The sequence below is a fragment of the Scyliorhinus torazame genome, chromosome 5, assembly GCF_047496885.1.
Source record: "Scyliorhinus torazame isolate Kashiwa2021f chromosome 5, sScyTor2.1, whole genome shotgun sequence".
Taxonomy (NCBI): Eukaryota; Metazoa; Chordata; class Chondrichthyes; order Carcharhiniformes; family Scyliorhinidae; genus Scyliorhinus; species Scyliorhinus torazame.
Genome location: NC_092711.1, coordinates 191365329 through 191386432, shown reverse-complemented (window position 1 = coordinate 191386432; position 21104 = coordinate 191365329). Strand labels below are relative to the sequence as shown.

At 47.2% G+C, this 21104-nt stretch overlaps 1 long non-coding RNA gene across 1 annotated transcript; it reads left to right on the top strand.

Annotated features, from left to right (window-relative positions):
• Positions 1–1461: 1461 nt before the first annotated feature.
• On the top strand, positions 1462–20596 carry LOC140420852 (uncharacterized). The gene is made up of 4 exons (XR_011946616.1): positions 1462–1807; positions 8674–8770; positions 17076–17180; positions 19664–20596. It is a non-coding gene; the product is annotated as an uncharacterized lncRNA (long non-coding RNA).
• The last annotated feature ends 508 nt before the right edge of the window (positions 20597–21104 follow it).

The window sequence follows — 21104 nt, the reverse complement described above, 5'->3', positions numbered from 1 at the left end:
ATCTCCTACAAGAGAGGATCTAAGCACCGCCCCTTTACATTCAATGGCATTACCATTGCTGAATCCTCCACAATCAACATCCTGGGGATTACCATTGATCAGAAACGGAACTGGACTGGCATATTAACACTGCGGCTACCAGGGCAGGTCAAAGGCTAGGAATCCTACAGCGAGTAACTCACTTCCTGGCCCCCAAAAGCCTGAGATGTCCACCATCTCAAGGCACAAGTCAGGAGTGTAATGGAATACTCACCACTTGAGGGGTGAGTGCAGCTCCAACAACACAAGAAGCAAGACCATTCAGACAGTGGCAGTCGTGTGTACCATCTACAAGATGAACTACTGTAACTCGACAAGGTTCCTCAGACATCACCTTCCAAACCCACAACATCTAGAAGGACAAGAGCAGCAGATTCCTATGCACACCACCAGCTTGAAGTTCCCCTCCAAGTCCTTATCATCCTGACTTGGAAACATAATGCCATTCCTTCACTGTCGCTGGGGCAACATCCTGGAACTCCCTCCCTAACAGCACAGTGTACCTACACCTCAAGGACTGCAGCGGTTCAAAAAGGCAACTCGCCACCACCTTCTGAAGGGCAACTATCAATGGGCAACAAATGCTGGCCTAAGCAGTGACGCCCACATCATGTAAGTAAATAATTTATAAAAGTCTGTGAATTTGTGTAGATTGAGAACCAAATTCTGTACTGATTCATTGCTGAAAAGTCATAGAATTTAAATAAAAACGAGCTCCGTCTCTCACCGTAGACCCTACCATTAGAATTTCAGAATGTTTGTTTTTGTTTCACATTTACAGAATCCACTTTTCTCTTTTCTTTGGATTACAATGTAGAACTCATTACCAGAAGGATTGAGATCCAAGTCTAATCTGGACAGTCCGGGGTAAAAATCCCACTGCGAGATCATTCACCAGCTGAATTTGGAAATGGCTCGATCGTCTGCTTGGTTGACACAGCAGCAACCACGTCTGATGGGAAAAAGTCAGATACTTCATGTGTGCGAAGGGATTTACTCAAATTGATCACCTGCTAACAATCCAGTTTCAAATGATCAAACGATTTAATCCACAATAGGCAGTTTCTTACTAACAAGACGGGATTTAAATCTTTAATTTATTTACCTGAGACTCCAGGGAACTCACATCTAACTACAGGGGCTTTTTCTGCTCTCAATTATACCCAGAACAGACACGTGCATTTTTCGTAGCATTTGAATTAATCTTTCTCCATCTTTTCTAAAAGGCTGCCATCATCCTCGAATTGTAAAAGATAATTTTATCTGCACCAGTGTCGGTTTCCAATGGCGGAGCTCGAACCCAACAGAGGGAGCGCACAGAATGGACGTTACCCAAACGGCAAGTGGTCTCTGCACATGTGCACTTCAGCCTGTGTGATTGGAGCTTGCGCCTTGCTGTCTTTCCTGAGCATGCGCAATGCAGATCTGTGACAAGGCCGCTGAGTGTGGGTGAGAAAATGGCGGCGGTAGCAGAATAACTAAGTTAATTAAAGCCTGAGGAATGGAGCCAGCGGAGTGGGCGAGGAGGCTCTCTATAAACACTCGGTGCAGGCCGTAGGCCCTGAATCAGAAAGAACCCGAATAGACCGGCAATGGCTGGATCGCTCCCTCTGCCCGGCCCGGGGAGCTGCTGTGCAGCAAGGCGCATGCGCGGACACCCTGTTGCAGACTGATACTGATGGATTTTGGAAACTGCTCTTGCAGGGCATTAGAAGAGCAGGATTTACACACAGAAAACTCAAACCAAGAGAAATTAACGATAATTAAGGTCATTACATTAACGATCTGGAAGAAGCAACTGGGCACTGTTACTGAGTTTGCAGATGATACAAAGAAATGCAGAGGGGCAGGTAGTTTTAAGCAGAAGAGCTGCAGAAGGACCTGGTCAGGCTAGGGGAGTGGGAAAAGAAGTGGCAGATGGAAATACAATGTGGAAAAGTGAGGTTATGCACTTTGGTCGGAAGAATGGAGGCACAGGCTATTTTCTAAATGGGGAAAGGCTTAGGAAACCAGATGCACAAAGGGACTTCGGAGTCCTAATTCATGACTCTGGTAAACGTGCAGGTTCAGTCAGCAGTTAGGAAGGCAAATGCAATGTTAGCATTCATCTTGAGTGAGCAGGGATGTACTTTTGAGGCTCTATAAGGCTCTGGTCAAAACCCATTTGGAGTGTTGTGAGCAGTTTTGGGCCCCATATCTAAGGAACGATGTGCTGAAAGAATCCAGAGGAGGTTCACAAGAATGAAGAGCTTGTCATATGAGGAGCGGTTGAAGACTCTGGGCCTGTATTTGTTGGAGTTTTGCAGGATGAGAGGGGATTTTATTGAAACTTACAGGATACTGAGGCCTAGATAGAGTGGACATGGAGAGGATGTTTCCACTGGGAGGAAAACCCAGAACCCGAGGGCATAGCCTCAGACTGAAGGGACAGTCCTTTAAAACTGAGATGAGGGGGAATTTCTTCAGCTAGAGGGTGGTGAATCTGTCGAACTCCCTAGGTTGCTGGGAGGTAAGTCAACCTTTAAAAGCACTTGTCTTTGCAGGGACAGGCCAGTCGATTTCGGCGGCGTGAGAACAGCTGGTGAGTGGTGAGTCAGTTTCAGCGGGAGCATTGCGGAAGGAGGTTGCTGGGAGGTAAGTCAACCTTTAAAAGCACTTGTCTTTGCAGGGGCAGGCCAGTCGATTTCGGCGGCGTGAGAACAGCTGGTGAGTGGTGAGTCAGTTTCAGCGGGAGCATTGCGGAAGGAGGTTGCTGGGAGGTAAGTCAACCTTTAAAAGCACTTGTCTTTGCAGGGGCAGGCCAGTCGATTTCGGCGGCGTGAGAACAGCTGGTGAGTGGTGAGTCAGTTTCAGCGGGAGCATTGCGGAAGGAGGTTGCTGGGAGGTAAGTCAACCTTTAAAAGCACTTGTCTTTGCAGGGGCAGGCCAGTCGATTTCGGCGGCGTGAGAACAGCTGGTGAGTGGTGAGTCAGTTTCAGCGGGAGCATTGCGGAAGGAGGTTGCTGGGAGGTAAGTTAACCTTTAAAAGCACTTGTCTTTGCAGGGGCAGGCCAGTCGATTTCGGCGGCGTGAGAACAGCTGGTGAGTGGTGAGTCAGTTTCAGCGGGAGCATTGCGGAAGGAGGTTGCTGGGAGGTAAGTCAACCTTTAAAAGCACTTGTCTTGCAGGGGCAGGCCAGTCGATTTCGGCGGCGTGAGAACAGCTGGTGAGTGGTGAGTCAGTTTCAGCGGGAGCATTGCGGAAGAAGGTTGCTGGGAGGTAAGTCAACCTTTAAAAGCACTTGTCTTTGCAGGGGCAGGCCAGTCGATTTCGGCGGCGTGAGAACAGCTGGTGAGTGGTGAGTCAGTTTCAGCGGGAGCATTGCGGAAGGAGGTTGCTGGGAGGTAAGTCAACCTTTAAAAGCACTTGTCTTTGCAGGGGCAGGCCAGTCGATTTCGGCGGCGTGAGAACAGCTGGTGAGTGGTGAGTCAGTTTCAGCGGGAGCATTGCGGAAGGAGGTTGCTGGGAGGTAAGTCAACCTTTAAAAGCACTTGTCTTTGCAGGGGCAGGCCAGTCGATTTCGGCGGCGTGAGAACAGCTGGTGAGTGGTGAGTCAGTTTCAGCGGGAGCATTGCGGAAGAAGGTTGCTGGGAGGTAAGTCAACCTTTAAAAGCACTTGTCTTTGCAGGGGCAGGCCAGTCGATTTCGGCGGCGTGAGAACAGCTGGTGAGTGGTGAGTCAGTTTCAGCGGGAGCATTGCGGAAGGAGGTTGCTGGGAGGTAAGTCAACCTTTAAAAACACTTGTCTTTGCAGGGGCAGGCCAGTCGATTTCGGCGGCGTGAGAACAGCTGGTGAGTGGTGAGTCAGTTTCAGCGGGAGCATTGCGGAAGGAGGTTGCTGGGAGGTAAGTCAACCTTTAAAAGCACTTGTCTTTGCAGGGGCAGGCCAGTCGATTTCGGCGGCGTGAGAACAGCTGGTGAGTGGTGAGTCAGTTTCAGCGGGAGCATTGCGGAAGGAGCTTGCTGGGAGGTAAGTCAACCTTTAAAAGCACTTGTCTTTGCAGGGGCAGGCCAGTCGATTTCGGCGGCGTGAGAACAGCTGGTGAGTGGTGAGTCAGTTTCAGCGGGAGCATTGCGGAAGGAGGTTGCTGGGAGGTAAGTCAACCTTTAAAAGCACTTGTCTTTGCAGGGGCAGGCCAGTCGATTTCGGCGGCGGGAGAACAGCTGGCTGGTTAGTCAATTTCAGCAGGAGCTGAGAATTTTTCTTTTTTTTTTATTTTAAATTAGTTTTATAGGCGGGAACAGGAAGTCGACCCGCGGACGTCTGGGAAGACCCTCCCCAATAAATTCTGGTGGAGAGGAAACCCGAGACACTACACGTGTAGTGTCTCCCACCCGCCCTCCTCCTCTAACCTAATAATAAAACCCATTGGTCTGAGGTAAGTACCATATTTTATTATATTATTATTATTTTTTAGCCAGATCTTGGTAGAAAGTTAGAGGAATGGCAGGGAAGGGAGTGCAATGTTCCTCCTGCAGGATGTTTGAGGTGAGGGATGCAGTTAGTGTCCCTGCTGATTTTACCTGCAGGAAGTGCTGCCATCTCCAGCTCCTCCAAGACCGAGTTAGGGAACTGGAGCTGGAGTTGGAAGAACTTCGGATCATTCGGGAGGCAGAAGGGGTCATAGATAGCAGCTTCAGGGAATTAGTTACACCAAAGATTGGAGATAAGTGGGTAACTGTAAGAGGGACTGGGAAAAAACAGTCAGTGCAGGGATCCCCTGCGGTCGTACCCCTGAGAAACAAGTATACCGCTTTGGATACTTGTGGGGGGGACGACTTACCAGGGGTAAGCCATGGGGTACGGGCCTCTGGCACGGAGTCTGTCCCTGTTGCTCAGAAGGGAAGGGGGGAGAGGTGCAGAGCATTAGTAATTGGGGACTCGATAGTCAGGGGCACAGATAGGAGATTTTGTGGGAGCGTGAGAGACTCACGTTTGGTATGTTGCCTCCCAGGTGCAAGGGTACGTGATGTCTCGGATCGTGTTTTCCGGGTCCTTAGGGGGAGGGGGAGCAGCCCCAAGTCGTGGTCCACATTGGCACCAACGACATAGGTAGGAAAGGGGACAAGGATGTCAGGCAGGCTTTCAGGGAGCTAGGATGGAAGCTCAGAACTAGAACAAACAGAGTTGTTATCTCTGGGTTGTTGCCCGTGCCACGTGATAGTGAGATGAGGAATAAGGAGAGAGAGCATTTAAACACGTGGCTACAGGGATGGTGCAGGCGGGAGGGATTCAGATTTTTGGATAACTGGGGCTCTTTCTGGGGAAGGTGGGACCTCTACAGACAGGATGGTCTACATCTGAACCTGAGGGGCACAAATATCCTGGGGGGGAGATTTGTTAGTGCTCTTTGGGGGGGTTTAAACTAATGCAGCAGGGGCATGGGAACCTGGATTGTAGTTTTAGGGTAAGGGAGAATGAGAGTATAGAGGTCAGGAGCACAGATTTGACGTCGCAGGAGGGGGCCAGTGTTCAGGTAGGTGGTTTGAAGTGTGTCTACTTCAATGCCAGGAGTATACGAAACAAGGTAGGGGAACTGGCAGCGTGGGTTGGTACCTGGGACTTCGATGTTGTGGCCATTTCGGAGACATGGATAGAGCAGGGACAGGAATGGATGTTGCAGGTTCCGGGGTTTAGGTGTTTTAGTAAGCTCAGAGAAGGAGGCAAAAGAGGGGGAGGTGTGGCGCTGCTAGTCAAGAGCAGTATTACGGTGGCGGAGAGGATGCTAGATGGGGACTCTTCTGCCGAGGTAGTATGGGCTGAAGTTAGAAACAGGAAAGGAGAGGTCACCCTGTTGGGAGTTTTTTATAGGCCTCCTAATAGTTCTAGGGATGTAGAGGAAAGGATGGCGAAGATGATTCTGGATATGAGCGAAAGTAACAGGGTAGTTATTATGGGAGATTTTAACTTTCCAAATGTTGACTGGAAAAGATATAGTTCGAGTACAATAGATGGGTCGTTTTTTGTACAGTGTGTGCAGGAGGGTTTCCTGAAACAATATGTTGACAGGCCAACAAGAGGCGAGGCCATGTTGGATTTGGTTTTGGGTAATGAACCAGGCCAGGTGTTGGATTTGGAGGTAGGAGAGCACTTTGGGGACAGTGACCACAATTCGGTGACGTTTACGTTAATGATGGAAAGGGATAAGTATACACCGCAGGGCAAGAGTTATAGCTGGGGGAAGGGCAATTATGATGCCATTAGACGTGACTTGGGGGGGGATAAGGTGGAGAAGTAGGCTGCAAGTGTTGGGCACATTGGATAAGTGGGGCTTGTTCAAGGATCAGCTACTGCGTGTTCTTGATAAGTATGTACCGGTCAGACAGGGAGGAAGGCGTCGAGCGAGGGAACCGTGGTTTACCAAGGAAGTGAAATCTCTTGTTAAGAGGAAGAAGGAGGCCTATGTGAAGATGAAGTGTGAAGTTTCGGTTGGGGCGATGGATAGTTACAAGGTAGCGAGGAAGGATCTAAAGAGAGAGCTAAGACGAGCAAGGAGGGGACATGAGAAGTATTTGGCAGGAAGGATCAAGGATAACCCAAAAGCTTTCTATAGGTATGTCAGGAATAAGCGAATGACTAGGGAAAGAGTAGGACCAGTCAAGGACAGGGATGGGAAATTGTGTGTGGAGTCTGAAGAGATAGGCGAGATACTAAATGAATATTTTTCGTCAGTATTCACTCAGGAAAAAGATAATGTTGTGGAGGAGAATGCTGAGCCCCAGGCTAATAGAATAGATGGCATTGAGGTACGTAGGGAAGAGGTGTTGGCAATTCTGGACAGGCTGAAAATAGATAAGTCCCCGGGACCTGATGGGATTTATCCTAGGATTCTATGGGAGGCCAGGGAAGAGATTGCTGGACCTTTGGCTTTGATTTTTATGTCATCATTGGCTACAGGAATAGTGCCAGAGGACTGGAGGACAGCAAATGTGGTCCCTTTGTTCAAAAAGGGGAGCAGAGACAACCCCGGCAACTATAGGCCGGTGAGCCTCACGTCTGTAGTGGGTAAAGCCTTGGAGGGGATTATAAGAGACAAGATTTATAATCATCTAGATAGGAATAATATGATCAGGGATAGTCAGCATGCTTTGTGAAGGGTAGGTCATGCCTCACAAACCTTATTGAGTTCTTTGAGAAGGTGACTGAACAGGTAGACGAGGGTAGAGCAGTTGATGTGGTGTATATGGATTTCAGCAAAGCGTTTGATAAGGTTCCCCACGGTAGGCTGTTGCAAAAAATACGGAGGCTGGGGATTGAGGGTGATTTAGAGATGTGGATCAGAAATTGGCTAGCTGAAAGAAGACAGAGGGTGGTGGTTGATGGGAAATGTTCAGAATGGAGTACAGTCACAAGTGGAGTACCACAAGGATCTGTTCTGGGGCCGTCGCTGTTTGTCATTTTTATCAATGACCTAGAGGAAGGCGCAGAAGGGTGGGTGAGTAAATTTGCAGACGATACTAAAGTCGGTGGTGTTGTCGATAGTGTGGAAGGATGTAGCAGATTACAGAGGGATATAGATAAGCTGCAGAGCTGGGCCGAGAGGTGGCAAATGGAGTTTAATGTAGAGAAGTGTGAGGTGATTCACTTTGGAAGGAATAACAGGAATGCGGAATATTTGGCTAATGGTAAAGTTCTTGAAAGTGTGGATGAGCAGAGGGATCTAGGTGTCCATGTACATAGATCCCTGAAAGTTGCCACCCAGGTTGATAGGGTTGTGAAGAAGGCCGATGGAGTGTTGGCCTTTATTGGTAGAGGGATTGAGTTCCGGAGTCGGGAGGTCATGTTGCAGCTGTACAGAACTCTGGTACGGCCGCATTTGGAGTATTGCGTACAGTTCTGGTCACCGCATTATAGGAAGGACGTGGAGGCTTTGGAGCGGGTGCAGAGGAGATTTACCAGGATGTTGCCTGGTATGGAGGGAAAATCTTATGAGGAAAGGCTGATGGACTTGAGGTTGTTTTCGTTGGAGAGAAGAAGGTTAAGAGGAGACTTAATAGAGGCATACAAAATGATCAGGGGGTTGGATAGGGTGGACAGTGAGAGCCTTCTCCCGCGGATGGATATGGCTGGCACGAGGGGACATAACTTTAAACTGAGGGGTAATAGATATAGGACAGAGGTCAGAGGTAGGTTCTTTACGCAAAGAGTAGGAGGCCGTGGAATGCCCTACCTGCTACAGTGGTGAACTCGCCAACATTGAGGGCATTTAAAAGTTTATTGGATAAACATATGGATGATAATGGCATAGTGTAGGTTGGATGGCTTTTGTTTCGGTGCAACATCGTGGGCCGAAGGGCCTGTACTGCGCTGTATTGTTCTATGTTCTATGTTCTATGTTCTAACTCTTTGCTGCAGAAGTCTGGAGGTCAAATCACAATGCCTTGAAGACAAGAGTTCTTGATTAATAAGGGGATCAGAGGTTTGGGGGAGAAGGCAGGAGAATGGGGATGAGAAACGTATCAGCCATGTTTGAATGGCGGAGCAGACTCAATGGGCCGAATGGCCTAATTCTGCTGGTCTTATGGTCTTAAATGTCTCTCTTAATTTCTATTCTTGGACTGGCTGTGATGATTGTTTTTGTAATCTTTTAAACAGGATACTAAATAGGAGGGATTTGCAGACTGAAAACTCAAAGCAAATATCACGTGAAATTCTGACTGAGTCACTTGGCTCAACTGGATATTGTTTGAATGCAAGTATTGAGTTCCAGGTCACTCCGTATCCCTCACTGTGTAGAATTTCCTCCTCCGATCTAATTCTGTCTGTGATCACTTTATGGAAACAGCCTTTCCTTATCTACCTTATCTGAACCTATCGAAACTTGTTTATTTCTATCAAATCTCCCCTTAATCGCTTTTTTCCAGGGAGAACCACCCCAGCTTCTCCAACCAATCTTGCAACTAAAATTCCTCATCCCTTGAACCGTTCTGTTAAATCCTCTGCACCCTCTCAAGGCCCCTCCCATCCTCTATAACATGTGGCAATCACTGGTTTGCACATTGAGTGTGCGTGTCATCACACAACGGCAATTGCTAAGATGACATCAACCCTGCTCCCAGCAATTTCCTATCCTGGGATATATTTCTTGGCCTCCAGTGCTTTTGATACCTTTAGGCACCGGCAGACTATTTGAACATTGAAAAGAAGAAAATAATAATAATCGCTTATTGTCACAAGTAGGCTGCAATGAAGTTGCTATGAAAAGCCGCTAGTCCTCACATTACGGCGCCTGTTCGGGGCGGTGCGGGAATTGAACCTGCGCTGCTGGTCTTGTTCTGCATTACAAGCCAGCTGCCTTAGCCCACTGTGCTAAACCAGCCCCCTATGAAATTGTTTCATAGATGTATATTTTTGATCATTCATCTACCATTTAGAAATCTGAGTCCTAGGGTGAATGTGCTAAATTGGGGAAGGCTAATTAGAACATAGAACAGTACAGCACAGAACAGACCCTTCGGCCCTCGATGTTGTGCCCAGCATTGTCCGAAACCAAGATCAAGCTATCCCTCGCCCTGTCATTCTGGGGTGCTCCATGTGCCTATCCAATAACCTAATGTTAGTTCCTAATGTGTCCAACTCCACTATCACAGCAGGCAGTCCATTCCACACCCTAACCACTCTCCGAGTAAAGAAGCTACCTCGGACATCCCTCCAATATCTCCCACCCATAACCTTATAGTTATGCCCCTTTGTAACAGCTACATCCACCCAAGGAAATAGTCTCTGAACGTCCACTTTATCTATCCCCCTCATCATCTTATAAACCTCTATTAAGTCGCCTCTCATTCTCCTCCACTCCAAAGAGAAAAGCCCTAGCTCCCTCAACCTTTCCTCAAAAGACCGATCCTGCAAACCAGAAAGCATCCTGGTAAATCTCCTTTCCAATGCTTCCACATCCTTCCTATAGTGAGGTGACCAGAACTGCACACAATACTCCAAATGTGGTCTCACCAGGGTCATGTACAGTTGCAGCATAACCCCGCGGCTCTGAAACTCAAGCCCCCTGTTAATAAATGCTAACACACTATAGGCCTTCTTCACGGCTCTATCCACTTGAGTGGCAACCTTCAGAGATCTGTGGACATGAACCCCAAGATCTCTCTGTTCCTCCACATTCCTCAGAACCCTGCCGTTGACCCTGTTATCCGCATTCAAATTTTTCCTACCAAAATGAATCACTTCGCACTTATCAGGGTTAAACTACATCTGCCATTTTTCAGCCCAGCTCTGCATCCAATCAATGTCTCTTTGCAGCCTACAACAGCCCTCCATCTCATCCACTACTCCACCAATCTTGGTGTCATCAGCAAATTTACTGACCCACCCTTCAGCCCCCTCCTCCAAGTCATTGATAAAAATCACAAATAGCAGAGGACCCAGCACTGATCCTAGTGGTACACCGCTGGTAACTGGTCTCCAGTCTGAAAATTTTCCATCCACCACCATGTCTTCTATGTGATAGCCAGTTACTTATCCAATTGGCCAAATTTCCCTCTATCCCACACCTCCTTACTTTAGAACATAGAACATAGAACAATACAGCGCAGTACAGGCCCTTCGGCCCACGATGTTGCACCGAAACAAAAGCCTACACTATGCCATTATCATCCATATGTTTATCCAATAAACTTTTAAATGCCCTCAATGTTGGCGAGTTCACTACTGTAGCAGGTAGGGGATTCCACGGCCTCACTACTCTTTGCGTAAAGAACCTACCTCTGACCTCTGTCCTATATCTATTACCCCTCAGTTTAAAGCTATGTCCCCTCGTGCCAGCCATTTCCATCCGCGGGAGAAGGCTCTCACTGTCCACCCTATCCAACCCCCTGATCATTTTGTATGCCTCTATTAAGTCTCCTCTTAACCTTCTTCTCTCCAACGAAAACAACCTCAAGTCCATCAGCCTTTCCTCATAAAATTTTCCCTCCATACCAGGCAACATCCTGGTAAATCTCCTCTGCACCCGCTCCAAAGCCTCCACGTCCTTCCTATAATGCGGTGACCAGAACTGTACGCAATACTCCAAATGCGGCCGTACCAGTGTTCTGTACAGCTGCAACATGACCTCCTGACTCCGGAACTCAATCCCTCTACCAATAAAGGCCAACACTCCATAGGCCTTCTTCACAACCCTATCAACCTGGGTGGCAACTTTCAGGGATCTATGTACATGGACACCTAGATCCCTCTGCTCATCCACACTTTCAAGAACTTTACCATTAGCCAAATATTCCGCATTCCTGTTATTCCTTCCAAAGTGAATCACCTCACACTTCTCTACATTAAACTCCATTTGCCACCTCTCAGCCCAGCTCTGCAGCTTATCTATATCCCTCTGTAACCTGCTACATCCTTCCACACTATCGACAACACCACCGACTTTAGTATCGTCTGCAAATTTACTCACCCATCCTTCTGCGCCTTCCTCTAGGTCATTGATAAAAATGACAAACAGCAACGGCCCCAGAACAGATCCTTGTGGTACTCCACTTGTGACTGAACTCCATTCTGAACATTTCCCATCAACCACCACCCTCTTGTCTTCTTTCAGCTAGCCAATTTCTGATCCACATCTCTAAATCACCCTCAATCCCCAGCCTCCGTATTTTCTGGAATAGCCTACCGTGGGGAACCTTATCAAACACTTTGCTGAAATCCATATACACCACATCAACTGCTCTACCCTCGTCTACCTATTCAGTCACCTTCTCAAAGAACTCGATAAGGTTTGTGAGGCATGACCTACCCTTCACAAAGCCATGCTGACTATCCCTGATCATATTATTCCTATCTAGATGATTATAAATCTTGTCTCTTATAATCCCCTCCAAGACTTTACCCACTACAGACGTGAGGTTCACCGGTCTATAGTTGCCGGGGTTGTCTCTGCTCCCCTTTTTGAACAAAGGGACCACATTTGCTATCCTCCAGTCCTCTGGCACTATTCCTGTAGCCAATGATGACATAAAAATCAAAGCCAAATGTGCAGCAACCTCTTCCCTAGCCTCCCAGAGAATCCTAGGATAAATCCCATCAGGTCCCGGGGACTTATCTATTTTCAGCCTGTCCAGAATTGCCAACACCTCTTCCCTATGTACCTCAATGCCATCTATTCTATTAGCCTGGGGCTCAGCATTCTCCTCCACAACATTATCTTTTTCCTGAGTGAATACTGACGAAAAATATTCATTTAGTATCTCGCCTATCTCTTCAGACTCCACACACATCTTCCCATCCCTGTCCTTGACTGGTCCTACTCTTTCCCTAGTCATTCGCTTATTCCTGACATACCTATAGAAAGCTTTTGGGTTTTCCTTGATCCTTCCTGCCAAATACTTCTCATGTCCCCTCCTTACTCGTCTTAGCTCTCTCTTTAGATCCTTCCTCGCTACCTTGTAACTATCCATCGCCCCAACTGAAACTTCACACCTCATCTTCACATAGGCCTCCTTCTTCCTCTTAACAAGAGATTCCACTTCTTTGGTAAACCACGGTTCCCTCGCTCGGCGCCTTCCTCCCTGCCTGACCGGTACATACTTATCAAGAACACACAGTAGCTGATTCTTGAACAAGCTCCACTTATCCAGTGTGCCCAACACTTGCAGCCTACTTCTCCGCCTTATCCCCCCCAAGTCACGTCTAATGGCATCATAATTGCCCTTCCCCCAGCTATAACTCTTGCCCTGCGGTGTATACTTATCCCTTTCCATCATTAACGTAAACGTCACCGAATTGTGGTCACTGTCCCCAAAGTGCTCTCCTACCTCCAAATCCAACACCTGGCCTGGTTCATTACCCAAAACCAAATCCAACGTGGCCTCGCCTCTTGTTGGCCTGTCAACAAACTGTGTCAGGAAACCCTCCTGCACACACATTACAAAAAACGACCCATCTAATGTACTCGAACTTTCTGCATGAGCCGACCATGGGGAACCTTATCAAACGCCTTACTAAAATCCATGTATACGACATCAACTGCACTATCTTCATCTGCACACTTAGTTACCTCCTCAAAGAATTCAATCAAATTTATGAGGCAAGACTTACCCTTGACGAATCCGTGTTGAGTATCCCGGATTAAGCTGCATTTTTCCAAATGGTCATAAATCCTATCCTTCAGGACCTTTTCCATTAACTTACCGACCACCGAATTAAGACTAACCGGCCTATAATTACCAGGGTCATTCCTATTCCCTTGAACAGAGGAACAACATTCGCCACTCCAGTCCTCTGGCACTATCCCCGTGGACAGTGAGGTCCCAAAGATCAAAGCCAAAGGCTCTGCAATCTCATCCCTTGCCTCCCAAAGAATCCTTGGATATATCCCATCTGGCCCAAGGGACTTGTCGACCTTAATGTTTTTCAAAATTGCTAATACATCCTTCCTCAGAACATCTACCTCCTCCAGCCTACCCGCCTGTATCACACTCATCCTCAAAAACATGGCCCCTCTCCTTGGTGAACACCGAAGCAAAGTATTCATTCAACGCCTCCTATTTCTTCTGACTCCATGCGCAAGTTCCCACTACTGTCCTTGACCGGCCCGAACCTCACCCTGGTCATTCTTTTATTTCTCACATAAGAGTAAAAAGCCTTGGGGTTTGCCTTGATCCGACCCGCCAAGGTCTTCTCATGCTCTCCTAAACCCTTTTTTTTAGCTCATTCCTTGCTACCTTGTAAGCCTCAAGCGACCCAACTGAACCTTGTTTTCTCATCCTTACACACTCTTCCTTTTTCCTCTTGACAAGACATTCAACCTCTTGTGAACCATGGTTCCCTCACACGGCCATTTCCTCCCTGCCTGACAGGGACATACCTATCAAGGACATGCAGTATTTGTCCCTTGAACAAGCTCCACTTTTCATTTGTGCCTTTCCCTGACAGTTTCTGTTCCCATCTTATGCTCCCTCATTATAACCATATTAGGCAGGAGCTGAAGAACCTAGATTGGGGGTGGATATTTGAGGGTAAATCAACATCTGACATGTGGAAGGCTTTCAAATGTCAGTTGAAAGGAATTCAGGACCGGCATGTTCCTGTGAGGAAGAAGGATAAATATGGCAAATTTCGGGCACCTTGGATAACAAGAGATATTGCTACATGGCCCCTCTCCTTGGTGAACACCGAAGAAAAGTATTCATTCAACGCCTCCTATTTCTTCTGACTCCATGCACAAGGGGCTGGTTTAGCGCACTGGGCTAAATCGCTGGCTTTTAAAGCAGGCCAGTAGCACGGTTCAATTCCCGCACCAGCCTCCCCGAACAGGCGCCGGAATGTGGCGACTAGGGGCTTTTCACAGTAACTTCATTGAAGCCTACTTGTGACAATAAGCGATTTTCATTTTTCATTTCATATTGTAGACATCGTCAAAAAGAAAAAGGAGGCATTTGTCAGGGCTAGAAGGCTGGGAACAGGCGAAGCCTGTGTGGAACACAAGGAAAGTAGGAAGGAACTTAAGCAAGAAATCAGGAGGGCTAAAGGGGTCACGAAAAGTCATTGGCAAATAGGGTTAAGGAAAATCCCAAGGTTTTTTACAGGTACATAAAAAGCAAGAGTGTAGCCAGGGAAAGGTTTGGCCCACTGAAGGACAGGGGAGGGAATCTATGTGTGGAGCCAGAGGAAATGGGTGAGGTACTAAATGAATACTTTGCATCAGTATTCACCAAGGAGAAGGAATTCGTGGATGTTGAGTCTGGAGAAGGGTGTGGATAGCCTGGGTCACATTGAGATCCAAAAAGACGAGGCGTTGGGCGTCTTGAAAAATATTAAGGTAGATAAGTCCCCAGGGCCTGATGGGATCGACCCCAGAATACTGAAGGAGGCAAGAGAGGAAATTGATGAGGCCTTGACAGAAATCTTTGGATCCTCACTGTCTTTAAGTGATGTCCCGGAGGACTGGAGAGTAGCCAATACTGTTCCTTTGTTTAAGAAGGGTAGCAAGGATAATCCAGGGAACTACAGGCCGGTGAGCCTTACTTCAGTGGTAGGGAAATTACTGGAGAGAAATCTTCGAGACAGGATCTACTCCCATTTGGAAGCAAGTGGACGTATTAGCGAGAGGCAGCACGGTTTTGTGAAGGGGAGGTCGTGTCTCACTCACTTGCTAAGAGTTTTTCGAGGAGGTCACAAAGATGATTGATGCAGGTAGGGCAGTGGATGTTGTCTCTCTGGACTTCAGTAAGGCCTTTGACAAGGTCCCTCATGGCAGACTGGTACAAAAGGTGAATTCACACGGGATCAGAGGTGAGCTGGCAAGATGGATACAGAACTGGCTAGGTCATGGAAGGCAGAGAGTAGCAATGGAAGGGTGGTTTTCTGATTGGAGGGCTGTGACTAGTGGTGTTCCGCAGGGTTCAGCGCTGGGATCTTTGCTGTTTGTAGTATGTATAAATGATTTGGAGGAAAAAGTAACTGGTCTGATTAGTAAGTTTGCGGACGACGCAAAGGTTGATGGAATTGCGGATAGCGATGAGGACTGTCAGAGGATACAACAGGATTTAAATCGTTTGGAGACTTGGGCGGAGAGATGGCACATGTAGTTTTATCCGGACAAATGTGAGGTAATGTCTTTTGGAAGGACTAATACTGTTAGGGTAGGGAATATACTGTTAGGGAATGGTAGAACCCTCAAGCATATTGACAGTCAGAGAGATCAAGGTGTACAGGTCACTGAGTGAGGAAACACAGGGGGAGAAGGTAGTCAAGAAGGCATATGGCATGCTTGCCTTCATTTGCCGGGGCATTGAGTATAAAAATTGGCAAGTCATGTTGCAACTGTATAAAACCTTAGTTTTTTTTTCATTTTAATAAATTTGGAGTACCCAATTCATTTTTCCGAATTAAGGGGCAATTTAGTGTGGTCAATCCACCTCACCTGCACATCTTTGGGTTGTGGGGGTGAAGCACACGCAGACACGGGGAGAATGTGCAAACTCCACATGGTCACTGACCCAGAGCCGGGATCGAACCTGGGACCTTGGCGCCGTGAGGCAACAGGCCTCACCCACTGCGCCACCGTGCTGCCCTGTATAAACCTTAGTTAGGCCACACTTGGAGTATAGTATTCAATTCTGGTCACCACATTACCAGAAGGATGTGAAGTCTTTAGAGAGGATGTAGAAGAGATTTTCCAGGATGTTGCCTGGTACGGAGGGCATTAGCTATGAGGAGAGGTTGAATAAACTTGGTTTGTTCTCACTTAAACAAAGGAGGTTGAGGGGGCGACCTGATGGAGGTCTACAAAATTATGAGGGGCATAGACAGAATGGATAGAAACTTTTTCCCAGGATAGAGGGGTCAATTACTAGGGGGCATAGGTTTAAGGTGCGAGTGGCAAGGTTTAGAGGAGATGTACGAGGCAATTTTTTTACACAGAGGGTAGTGGGTGCCTGGAACTCGCTGCTGGAGGAGGTGGTGGAAGCAGGGACGATCGTGACGTTTAAGGGGCATCTTGACAAATACATGAATAGGATGGGAATTGAGAGATACGGACCCTGGAAGTGTAGAAGATTTTAGTTTAGACGGGCAGCATGGTCGGCGCAGGCTTGGAGGGTCGAAGGGCCTGTTCCTGTGCTGTACTGTTCTATGTTCTTTGTTCTTTATTGTAGTTCTTTGCTCTGTTTTCTGTGAGCGTTTCCAAGACACTGGATTGGGGACTCATTTACTTTGGATGTGAATCCATGTCCATTCATTGCTCTGATTCACCTCTGCCATCCCTGATCACCTCTCTTATACTCCACCTCGCCAATAATGGGTTTCTTTTAGCTTTCTGTCATGCTTTCCTGTCACTTCTGTCTGATGAGGTTTCTACCGCTGGCCAACCCCTGACCATCTGCAGCTGGCCTGTCAGCTTTATCTTCCCACTGGATCTTTCACAGTCGGGAATTGTTTTTCTTCTGCTTCTGCGCTCTTATTTGGCATCAAGTTCTGCATCATTGTTATTCCCTGTAATTCATTTTGAATAATGTGAAATCTTGACTGTATTTCTCTTTCCACAGTTACAAAGATATATTTTCAATCCCCAGATCGGAGAAGGTGATGTTTGACACTGAACTTGAACCGCTGCAATCCGTGTGGTGAAGGTGGTCCTACAGTGCTGTTAGGTAAGGAGTTACAGGTAATTCACCCAGCAATGATGAAGGAGGGGTGATATAGCCCAAATCAAAAGTAACAATTTGTATTTATATATCACCTTTTGTGTAATAGTACATTCCAAATAATTTCACAGGAATGTTATAAAGCAACATTTGACATTGAACCACATGAAAATATATCAGGGCAGATGAACAAATGTTTAAAAGGTGGTTTTGTAGGACAACACGGCGTTGCAGTGGTTAGCACTGCTGCCTCATGATGCCGAGGTCCCAGGTTCGATCCCGGCTCTGGGTCACTGTCTGTGTTTGCACATTCTCCCCGTGTTTGCGTGGGTTTCGCCCCCACAGCCCAAAGATGTGCAGGATAGGTGGATTGGCCATTCTAAAATGCCCCTTAATTGTAAAAAATGAATTGGGTACTCTAAATTTATTTTTTTTAAAGTGGTTTTGAGGAGTTTTTTTAAAAGGAGGAAAGTGAGGTGGAGAGGTTTCAGGAGAAATTTCAGAGCTTGGAATCTTGGAAACTGACAAAATGATAACCAATGGTGGAGTGATTAAAATATGAAATGCTAATGAGGCCGGAATTATAGGAGCACAGATATCTTTAATAATAGTAATAATCTTTATTGTCACAAGTAGGCTTACATTAACACTGCAATGAAGTTACTGTGAAAATCCCCTAGAAGCCACACTCCGGCACCTGTTCGGGTACACTGAGGGGGAATTCAGAATGTCCAAATTACCTAACAGCACATCTTTATAGACTTGTGGCAGGAAACCGGAGCACTTGGAGGAAACCCACGCAGAGACAGGGAGAACGTGCAGACTCTGCACAGACAGTGACCCAAGCCAGGAATCGAACCTGGGACCCTGTGCTTTTGAGCAACAGTGCTAACCACTGTGCTACCGTGCCGCCCTAATAGATTTAGAGTACCCGATTATTATTTTCCAATTAACGGGCAATTTAACATGGCTAATCCACCTAACGTTCACATCTTTGAGTTGTGGGGTTGAAACCCACGCAGACACGAGGAGAATGTGCAAACTCCAAACGGACATTGACCCGGGGCTGGCATCGAACCCGGGTCCTCAGTGCTAACCACTGCTCCACCGTGCTGCTCCGAGGGTTATGAGGCTGAATGAGATTACAGAGATAGGGAAGGGAGAGAGCATGGAGGGATTTGAAAACATTGATGACACGTTGAAACTTTTATTTTATTTTATTACTTTATCAAAGTTACAAAGCCAGAGCTCAGAGTGTGGACAGGGACAAACCCCTAATCCAGCTCCTTGCCTGCTCCAAAAACCAATTCAAATTGAATCCAATTCATGGTCCCCACAAGAGAGACATACCAGATCCAGGCATTACACCTGACCTCACGCTCATCTTAGCCAAAAGGCCGAGAAGCGATACTAATTGAAACTTCTGTTGCATCTTAACTCCGAGCCTTTGTAGGTCAGTGAGCACAAGGGTGATGGGTGATCGAGACTTGATGTGAGTAAATACACGGGCAGGAGAGTTTTTGATGACCTCAAGATTACAGAGAGGTTGAATATGGGAGGGTGTCCGGGAATGCGTTTAGAGGTCAAGGAATGGATGTGGCTTTCAGCAGCAGAAGAGCTGAAACTGGGTTGGAGTCAGGTCATGTTACCGAGGTGGAGCTAGACAGTTTTGGAGATGATACGGAAATATGGTTGGACGCTGACCTTAGGGTGAAAAATTTCACCATGGTAATGAATGGTCTGGTTCAGTCTCAGAAAGCTGTTAGGGAGAGGGATGGAGTCGGTGGCTGGCAGTGGAGTTTGTAGTGGGGACTGAAGACAATGACTTCAGTCTTCCTAATACTTAAATGGAGGACGTTTCAGTTCATCCAGTCCTGAATGTCAGACATGTCAGAACGGTGTGAGACTTGGAGGGGAACTTGGTGCTATGCTGGCCCTTCTGGGTCATCGAGGTTAGTGGTTCAGGAGATTCTGCCCAAGTCCTGGTTTAGTTTTGGGTCGATTAAATCAGTCTCCTTCCCCCTGCTCACCCACTTCCCCCTCTGTCTCTACCACTCCTCTCTGACTTTTGTTCTCGAAACAAGCGGGTTGTGGATGCGCCATCATTGAATATATTTCAGGCTGAGATGGAGAGATTTCTGATCTCTCGGAGTTAAGGAAATGGGGAACTCAGGAAAGTGGAGTTGAAGCCCAAGATCAGCCACAATTGCGTTGAATGACAGAGCAGACTCTCCATTTGGTCTTATGTCATCAGTTCTGATTTCGAGGCAAAAGTCTTGTACAGGTCCAGATTGGGAGGCAGGTTCCGTTCTCTGAAGGATATTAGTGAACCAGTTGGGTTTTTATGAAGATCCAGCAGATTTCATGGTCACTTTTTCCTAGTGCCGACCCTACAAATTACCAGATTCATTCAGCTCAATTTTACAACCTGCCTTTGTGTTTTTGTGGGTTCTCTTTCACTCCCTTTTTTCTGTTTTCAATGAATTCAGGGCAGTAGAAGGAGAGGATTTGCAATCCGGTAACTGAATCCAAACATCACATCAGGATTTGTTAAGAGTTCCTCAATTTATGAGGATCAGAGGACCATCAGCCTTCAAAAATGGACAGAAAAAGTCCTGATAACATCGGGGTGAGACAGTGGAAATGTGGGGACTGCGGAAAGGGATTCAATTACCCATCAGTACTGGAAACCCATCGTCGCAGTCACACTCGGGAGAGGCCATTCACTTGCTCCATATGTGGGAAGGGATTCACACGATCATCCAACCTGCTGAGACACCAAGATGTTCACACTGACGAGAGACCTTTTAAATGTCACAACTGTTGGAAGTGCTTTAAAAGTTCTGAGGAACTGATGCACCATCAACGTGTTCACACTGACGAGAGACCGTTCAGGTGCTCTCACTGTGGGACCGGGTTCAGGTGGTCTTCGCAACTCACTGCACACCAGGAAATTCACACTGGGGAGAGACCGTTCACCTGCTCCCAGTGTGGGAAGGGATTCACTCAGTCATCCAACCTGCTGAAACACCAGCAGGTTCACACTGATGAGAGACCATTTAAATGTCCAGACTGTGGGAAGTGCTATAAAAGTTCTGGGAATTTGATGACCCATCAACGTGTTCACACCGATGAGAGACCATTCAGATGCTGTCACTGCGGGACTGGGTTCAAGACATCATCTCAACTGACTGTACACCAGCGAAGTCACACGGGGGAGAGGCCGTTCAACTGCTCGGAATGTGGGAAAGGATTCACACAGTCAGCCCACCTGCTGAAACATCAGCGAATTCATGAGTAACAACAGGGATTGGATTTTACTTTTTTTTCCCGAAATATTTTTATTCCAGTTTTTACAGTGTATCAGTATCAGCTCAAGTGTATCTGGTATTTACAAATAAAGTTGTTTGTTATTACAAGGATTTTTACAAGTTGGTAGCTTAGTTTCCCTCTTAGTGTTGCATTCTGCCTGGGCGTCACATACTGTGTTCCGCTTCTTTCTGTTGGGGTTTTTTAGTTTTTATTGTATGGGGTGGGGGGGCTGCGTGGCCCCTCCACCCCTCCCCTTTTCCCCATGCTTCGTTCTGTGATTCTCTTGGGTTCCCTTCTCTTTCCCACAACCCCTTCCCCTTGTGTGTGTCTTCCCTTGTCTTCCTCCCACCCCCCCTATCCCCTCACTTCCTAGTCGCTATTGGCCTCGAACAGGTCTTGGAACAGGCTGATGAATGGCCCCCATGCATAGTGGAAGCCCTCGGATGGTGTGTTTGATCTTCTCCAGGTGGAGAAATTCCGACAGGTCTGTCAGCCAGTCTGCAGCTGTGGGTGGCGCTGCTGATAGCCAGCCGAGCAGGATTCTCTGGCGTGTGTTTAAGGAAGCGAAAGCTTGGGTGTCAGCCCTCTTCCCTATATGTAGTTCTGGCTGGTCCGATA